This window comes from Nesoenas mayeri, assembly GCF_963082525.1.
Source record: "Nesoenas mayeri genome assembly, chromosome: 3".
Classification (NCBI taxonomy): Eukaryota; Metazoa; Chordata; class Aves; order Columbiformes; family Columbidae; genus Nesoenas; species Nesoenas mayeri.
In genome coordinates, this window is record NC_137544.1 from 1,406,108 (window position 1) to 1,414,541 (window position 8,434).

The window sequence follows — 8,434 nt, forward strand, 5'->3', positions numbered from 1 at the left end:
TAAAGCCAGAGCTGGGCTGGGAGCCAGGGAAAATGGAAAAAAACCACCAGAAACTGAAAACTCATGCGTTAGAAAACACTCATTTATCCAGGGAATCCATTGTTTGCCCATCCGTCTCTCTTTTCTGAACCCCCTTTCCTATTTCTCATCATATTTCTCACTGGGGTTGAACTGGATGAGCTTCGAAGGTCCTTTCCAACCAAAACTATCCTGTGATTCTATGATCACGGCCACACCGGTTATTAAATCCGTATGGAAGGTGATTATAAAGCCCTGTCATCCCCACCAGCCCCAAGCACTCCACGTTGCCTGGACCACCCTTCCCACCCCAAAAAATGAGCATTTCCCCTCTTTTGGCTTTTCCTTACCATTGTGTGGGCTCTCTGTGGGATGAGCAGGATTCCAGCTGCTCCGGCACCGGGTCCTGGCCGCACCAAGGCTGGTGGAGCTGGTTCCTGCCCTGAGGGTCAACAAGGAGCTTGTGGAAGGATAATGAATAACAGCCCGGCCCTTGGGCTCTGCCTGATCTGGGGGGAGGAGGTGGGCTGAGCCCAGGGATGCAGACACGATTTGAACCCGGGGTCCCGCATCCTCTGGGGATGGCGGTGTTGGGAAGAAGATGCTTTAGGGGGTTTGGGGAGAAGACGCTTCTCTTTTGGGGGTCTTCACACTGGGGAGGGTCCCCTGAAGCTGCAGCCTTCACAGCGGGAAAAGGGGGGAATAGGGAAAAGGTGCTGGTGGGTTTGGGGGGACCCGGCAGCGGGTGAGGCGACGGTCTTGCTGCATCGCATCGCCACGAGCAAGAAGAGAATCACAGAAACAATTTGGTTGGAAAAGACCCTCGAGATCATCAAGTCCAACCATAACCCACCCCACTACTGCACCATGTCCCTAAGAACCTCATCTATGTGTCTTTTAAACCGTCCCAGGGATGGGGACTCCAGCACTGCCCTGGGCAGCCTGTTCCAATGCCCCACAGCCTTTTGGGGATGAAATTGTTCCCAAGATCCAACCTCAACATCACTCCCTGTTTTGCGAGGTGGAGGGTGTTGTTTGCACCCCAAATTTGCTCCGCGGAGAGCAGAGGGGGTCAGGATCCATGCAGGTTACACGTCTCATCCGCAGAACAGTGAGTGATTGCAGCTCTGCCATCGCGGCTGCGCTTTGGTGATAAGCAAAACCTCCCCGGTCCCTCATTAAGGAGGGGATGATAAGGGTTTTTCGGCGCTGGCTAACTGGGACAAGGTGACCCCTCGGGAGCAGGGCAGGGAACCTCCGCTGCCTTCATGTGGTAGTCAGAGCCTCATTTTTTCCAGCACAACCCCCCAAAATTGCTTTTCAATTACAGAGCAGGAGCTGCGCAGCCTGCGAAGGACCTCGCAGCAGCTTTTTCCCTGGGTCTTCACATCCACCTTCAAAGCCCCTTGACCTCCCGACCATCCCCAAACCCTGCTGAGGTTCGGTGGTTCTTTTCTTTCTTTTCCCTGCCTGCAACTCAGCAAATTAATGAATAATCCTCCGACACGCCTTGGAGAACAGAGAGACCCCAGACTGGGGTCAGATACCTCCACGCTGGGTCCAAGTGCTGTGCAAAGGTCATCAAAACCTGCCCAAAAATACCCTCTGCAGGTTATTCATTAACAGCGAGGGGGATGCAGGAGGGACGCAGCTCTGCCTCATCACCACCATCTCCCCCAACCCTTGTTTTGATCCAGGAGGGATTTCCCAGCTTGGCTAATGACTGCAGAACAGCAGGGGATAATTAAATTAAATTAAAAAGTGGTGTTTTGCCAGGTGTCAAAGCTATTTGTGAACTGGTTTCTGAATGTTTGAGTGGGATGGGAAATGCCCTGGCAGGGAAGGATTCAACCCCACAAAGTCACCCTGGGGACTGGGAGACCAGGTGTCAACTGGTGTAAATCACAGGAGCGCAATGGCGGGGGTGCTGGGGGGAAACGGGGTCCCTGCTGGGGTGACAAAGGGTTATTGGGGGCCTGGCATGGCCAGGGGTCTCCAAAGCAGTCGAAAGGGGGCTGGGGGCTGGGACAGACCCCTCTCTGCAGCTGCTGGTGCTGAGTCCTGCGCCAGTGTCCTGTGCCAGCATCCTGCCTTTGCAGCTGCTTCTTCGCTGCCACATCTGGGACACAAATGGCAAACACATTCCCAGATTGCAGTGCGCTGCTAAATTGCAATGAGTTCCCAAATTGCAGTGCATTCCCACATTGCCATGCATTACCAGTTGTGATACGTTCCCAACTTGCAGTGATTTCCCAAATTGCAATGCATTCCCAAATTGCAATGCACTCCCAAGTTGCAGTGTATTATCACATTGCAATGCATTAGCAATGTGAATGCATCCCCAAACTGCAGCGCATTCCCAAATTGCACTGTGTTACAAATTGCAATGCATTCCCAAATTGCAAGAGCTGCAAAATTGCAGTATATTCCAATTGCAACGCACTCCCAAATTGCAATGAGCTCCAAAATTGCAGCGCATTCCCAATTTGCAGTGTATTTCCACATTGCAATGAGTTACCCATTGCAGTGCACTCCCAACTTGCAGTGATTTCCCAACTTGCAAGGTATTCCCAAATTGCAAGGCATTCCCAAATTGCAATGCACTCCCAAATGGCAGTACACTACCAAACTGCAATGCATTAGCAATGCAAATGCATCCCCAAATTGCAGCACATTCCCAAATTGCAATGTGTTACTAATTGCAATGAGCTCCAAAATTGCAGTGCATTGCCAAACTGCAATGAGTTACCAATTGCAATGCACTCCCAGCTTGCAGTGATTTCCCAAATTGCAATGCATTCCCAAAGTGCAGTGATTTCCCAAACTGCAATACATTTCCAAATTGCAATGTACTCCCAAACTGCAGTGCACTACCAAATTGCAATGCATTAGCAATGCAAATGAATTCCCAAATTGCAGTGCACTCCCAAACTGCAATGTCTTACTAATTGCAATGCACTCCCAAATTGTGCTGTGTTACTAATTGCAATGCACTCCCACATTGCAAGAGCTCCAAAATTGCAGTGCATTGCCAAACTGCAGTGAGTTACCAATTGCAATGCACTCCCAAACTGCAGTGATTTCCCAAATTGCAATGCATTTCCAAATTGCAATGCACTCCCAAATTGCAGTGCACTACCAAATTGCAATGCATTAGCAATGCAAATGAATTCCCAAATTGCAGAGCACTCCCAAATTGCAATGTTACTAATTGCAATGCACTCCCACATTGCAAGAGCTCCAAAATTGCAGTGCATTGCCAAACTGCAATGAGTTACCAATTGCAATGCACTCCCAAACTGCAGTGATTTCCCAAATTGCAATGCATTTCCAAATTGCAATGCACTCCCAAATTGCTGTGCACTACCAAATTGCAATGCATTAGCAATGCAAATGAATTCTCAAATTGCAGAGCACTCCCAAATTGCAATGTGTTACTAATTGCAATGCACTCCCACATTGCAATGAGCTCTAAAATTGCAGTGCATTGCCCAACTGCAATGAGTTACCCATTGCAGTGCACTCCCAACTTGCAGTGATTTCCCAAATTGCAATGCATTCCCAAATTGCAACGCACTCCCAAAGTGCAGTGATTTCCCAAATTGCAATGCATTTCCAAATTGCAATGCACTCCCAAATTGCAGTGCACTACCAAATTGCAATGCATTAGCAATGCAAATGAATTCCCAAATTGCAGAGCACTCCCAAATTGCAATGTGTTACTAATTGCAATGCACTCCCAAATTGCAATGCACTCCCAAATTGCAGTGATTTCCCAAATTGCAATGCATTTCCAAATTGCAATGCACTCCCAAACTGCAGTGCACTCCCAAATTGCAATGCATTAGCAATGCAAATGAATTCCAAAATTGCAGTGCACTCCCAAATTGCAAGGTGTTACTAATTGCAATACACTCCCACATTGCAAGAGCTCCAAAATTGCAGTGCATGGCCCAACTGCAATGAGTTACCAATTGCAATGCACTCCCAACTTGCAGTGATTTCCCAAATTGCAATGCATTTCCAAATTGCAGTGATTTCCCAAATTGCAATGCACTACCAAATTGCAATGCATTAGCAATGCAAATGAATTCCCAAATTGCAGAGCACTCCCAAATTGCAATGTGTTACTAATTGCAGTGCACTCCCCAATTGCAATGCATTAGCAATGCGAATGAACTCCCAAATTGCATTGCACTCCCCAATTGCAAGGAGCATCCGTGCTGCTGTGCTGCAGGGGTGGGTGTGTGGGGCTGCCTCTGTGCCCGTGCAGGAGCACGGAGATGGGATTTACCCCCAAATTTGGCTTGTGACTGGAGCTTCCCCCCGTCCCCCACCCATCGGGCTCTTCCCCAGAGCTGCCTGCACTTGGGGGGCTCCCAAAGCTCCCGCCTCCCCCACTGGAGCAGGGAAACTGAGGCAGGGGCGCTTTGCTGGAGCTCCTTCAGTGCCTGGGCCAGGCAGAAATCAGGTGGCGTTTGGCTTTTTGCCTTCTTTCCTCTCCGTTTAAAAATAAAACAGCCGAAATTTAATTATGGGCGGCTTTTATTCTTTACATCTCAATCTCCAAGGGCTTTATTTCTTTCCTCTTTTATGAGTTAATTGCTTCCTTTCTGCAATGGGGCCAGAGAAGAACGGCTGGAGGAGATGAGGACAGGACCAGAGCTGGCCCTGGATGGGAGCAGGGACATGTTGTCCCTTCACTGTCCCCACCGGGCACAGCTGTAGTCCCACTGTGTCCTCCCTGCAGCTCAGCATCCCTCCCGCAGCACCCATGGGTGCTTGGAGGGAGACGCCGATTAAAAGCAGAGGAAAACAGCACATTTCCAGGGGTTTTGGTCCAGGGGACAAGCAGAGCCGGTCACATCGTGCCACCCTCGTGCCACGGTGGTTTTGGGGGGCTGGCGCTGCAGTTTGAGCCGCGTAAAGACGTGTCGGACCCAGAGGGACCTTCGCCCTCAGCACGCAGCAAACGGGGGGTTTTCAGGCCCTTTGGGGCTGAAATATTAACCGAGCATCCCCAGGGAATAGCCGGTGCTGTCCCAGAGTCCAGGGGTGGGTTGAAATTTAACCGGGTGCCATGAAGCCCAATGGGTGCGAGGGACCGCGGTGGGGTGCAGTCCTGCCCCCCAGCACCAAACACGGGGGCAAAGGGAACCCTGCCGGTGGGTGCCAGAGCCAGGGACTGGTATGGGGTAAAGTCCTGGAAGTGCAGAACTAGGATTAGGATCAGGATTAGGATTAGGACTAGGATCAGACCCATCTCCTTCCCGCAGCAGCCCTGAGCCCGTGCCCCAGAGCAGCTGGGTTTTACCTGTATATTCTTGTTTTTTGTCCACTGCAGGTTTCTCAGGAGCAGCCGCAGCCGTGGGTGTTCCAGCCCACCCGCTGCGTGCGTGGGGCAGCGTCGCCCCCACAGACCCTGCCGAGAGCTCCGCCCTGGCTTTGGGGCTCTGCACCCTCCTCAGCCCCCGGCGTGGCCCTGCCAGGCTCTGCCTGCACCCCCTGTGTGCACCCCGTGTGTGCACCCTGCACCCCGTGTGTGCACCCCGTGTGTGCACCCCATGTGTGCACCCTGCACCCCATGTGTGCACCCCAGTGCCTGCACCCCGTGTGTGCACCCCATGTGTGCACCCCGTGTGTGCACCCTGCACCCCGTGTGTGCACCCCGTGTGTGCACCCCATGTGTGCACCCTGCACCCCATGTGTGCACCCCGTGTGTGCACCCTGTGTGTGCACCCTGCACCTCGAGTGTGCACCCCAGTGCCTGCACCTTGCACCTCGTGTGTGTACCGTGTGTGTGCACCCTGCACCCCGTGTGTGCACCCCATGTGTGCAACCTGCACCCCATGTGTGCAACCTGCACCCCATGTGTGCACCCCAGTGCCTGCACCCCCTCTGTGCACCCCATGTGTGCAACCTGCACCCCGTGTGTGCACCCCAGTGCCTGCACCCTCTCTGTGCACCCCATGTGTGCACACTGCACCCATGTGTGCACCTTGCACCCTGTGTGTGCACCCCATGTGTGCGCCCTGTGTGTGCACACTGGTGTCTGCACCATGCGCCCCGTGTCTGCACTCTGCACCCTGTTTGCGCACCGCATGTGTGCACCCTGCACCCTGTGTGTGCACTCCAGTGCCTGCACCATGTGTGCACCCCGTGTGTGCACCCCAGTGCCTGCACCCTGTGTGTGCACCCCATGTGTGCACCCTGCATCCTGTGCCTGCACCCCGGTGCCTGCATCCTATGTGTGCACACTGGTGTCTGCACCATGCACCCCATGTGTGCATCCTGCACCCTGTGTGTGCACCCCATGTGTGCACCCAAGTGTCTGCACCCTGTGTATGCACCCTGCACCCCAGTACCTGCAATGTGCACCCCATATCTGCACCCTGCACCCAGTGCCTGCACCTTGAACCCTGTGTGTGCACTCTGCACCCCAGTGCCTGCAAAGCGCACCTCATATCTGCACCCTGCATCTAATGTGTGCACCTTGCACCCTGTGTGTGCACCCTGCACCTCATTACCCACACCGTGCACCCCATGTTTGCAGCCAGCACCCTGCACTCTGTGCACCCTGCACCCCATTACCCACATCGTGCACCCCATGTTTGCAGCCAGCACCCTGCACTCCGTTTGTGCACCCTGCACCCAATGCGTGCACCCTGCACCCTGTGTGTGCACCCTGCACCCCATTACCCACATCATGCACCCCATGTGTACAGCCTGCACCCTGCACTCTGTTTGTGCACCCTGCACCCAGTGTGTGCACCCTGCACCCAATGTGTGCATCCCACACCTCATTATCCACACCATGCACCCCATGTTTGCAGCCAGCACTGTGCACTCTGTTTGTGCACCCTGCACCCAATGTGTGCACCCTGCACCCTGTGTGTGCACCCTGCACCCCATTACCCACACCGTGCACCCCATGTTTGCAGCCAGCACCCTGCACTCCGTTTGTGCACCCAGCACCCAATGCGTGCACCCTGCACCCAATGTGTGCATCCCACATCCCATGCGTGCACCATGCAACCCAGTGCCTGCACCCTAGCCATGCACCCTGCACTCTGTGCACACCTTGCATCGTATGTATGCAGCCTGCACCTTGCACCCGCCTGTGCAGCCTGCACCCTGACACCTGCACCCTGACACCCGCACCCCGTGCGTGCACCTTGCACCGCAGCCCATGTCCGCGCCCTGCGCCCCGTGCACAACATCCTGCAGACATTTCCCATTGGAGACTCATCACAGAGACCCCGTTGGGCTCAGAGCGACAGGGGAAAAAGCTGGAGGTACCTGTCCCCCCCCAGATCCACTTGTCCCCTGACTACAGCACCACTGCCACCAGCTTCTCCGCTGCAGCAGAGCCAGAACAGCCACCTCTGCCACTGTCCCCTGCTGGCACCTTGCTCAAGCCCTAAAAAGCCAGTGTAGGACAAATAATGAGAAATAAAGCTGTAATTCCTGCAAACAGCCTGCAGGCAGCCTTGCAAACCGCGTCCCCAGCGCCGGGTCCCGAATGCATTGGGTGCTGCCACCGTCACCCGATCGGAGCGGCCGAGCCGCCGCTGCCCTGGGGACACAACGTGATGTTTCCTCAACATCCAGTTTTTCTGTTGCTCTCCATGGTGAGCATTGGGATTTGTAGAACGGGAATTGCAAGCTTGCCTTAAAAATTAAACCCAGCTTTGGTGGGCTGCCCTGGGAGCTCCAGGAGCTGCCTCTCGTGTCGAGCCTTTGCGGGATTATTTCTTCCAAGCCCCTGGTTTGAAAAGCCAGCCTGAGATTTTCCAGATGTTGTCTTCTTTCTTTGCAAACTGAAGAGCTGGGAGAGGAGCAGGATGGAGCCGCGGTGCAGCGCGCAGCTGGAGACAACAGCGTTGTTGCTGGGACGAGCTCCCAGCTCTGCAGCATCCCGAGGATCGTGGTGCCTCTGCCTTCACCAAAACCACCACGAGTGGCTTCCAGCTGCAAAAAGCAACGGCCCGGAGGAGCTCAATGTGGAGCCAGGTTTATTTCTTCATTTCAGGCTCCATCCATCGTGCTGTGGGTGCTGTGGGGGTGTCTCCATCCCCACCGGGCACCCTGGGCTCGCTGCATCCCACCTGCCTGTGCGGGCACCGGAGCTCGCGCACGTGTCCTCGTGTGGGGTGGAGGATGCGCCCAGGGGACCGAGAACATGAGCACCCCAGGGACACGAGTGTGATGGAGCAGCTGAGGGACCTGGGGGGTTCAGCTGGAGAACAGGAGCTGAGGGGAGACCTTCTGATCTCTGACCTGCCTGAAAGGAGCTTGGAGCCAGGGGGGTCGGGCTCTGCTCCCCAGGAACAAGCGCCAGGAGCAGAGGAAACGGCCTCAAGTTGCGCCAGGGGAGGTTGAGGTTGGATGTGGGAACAATTTCTTCCCCAAAGGG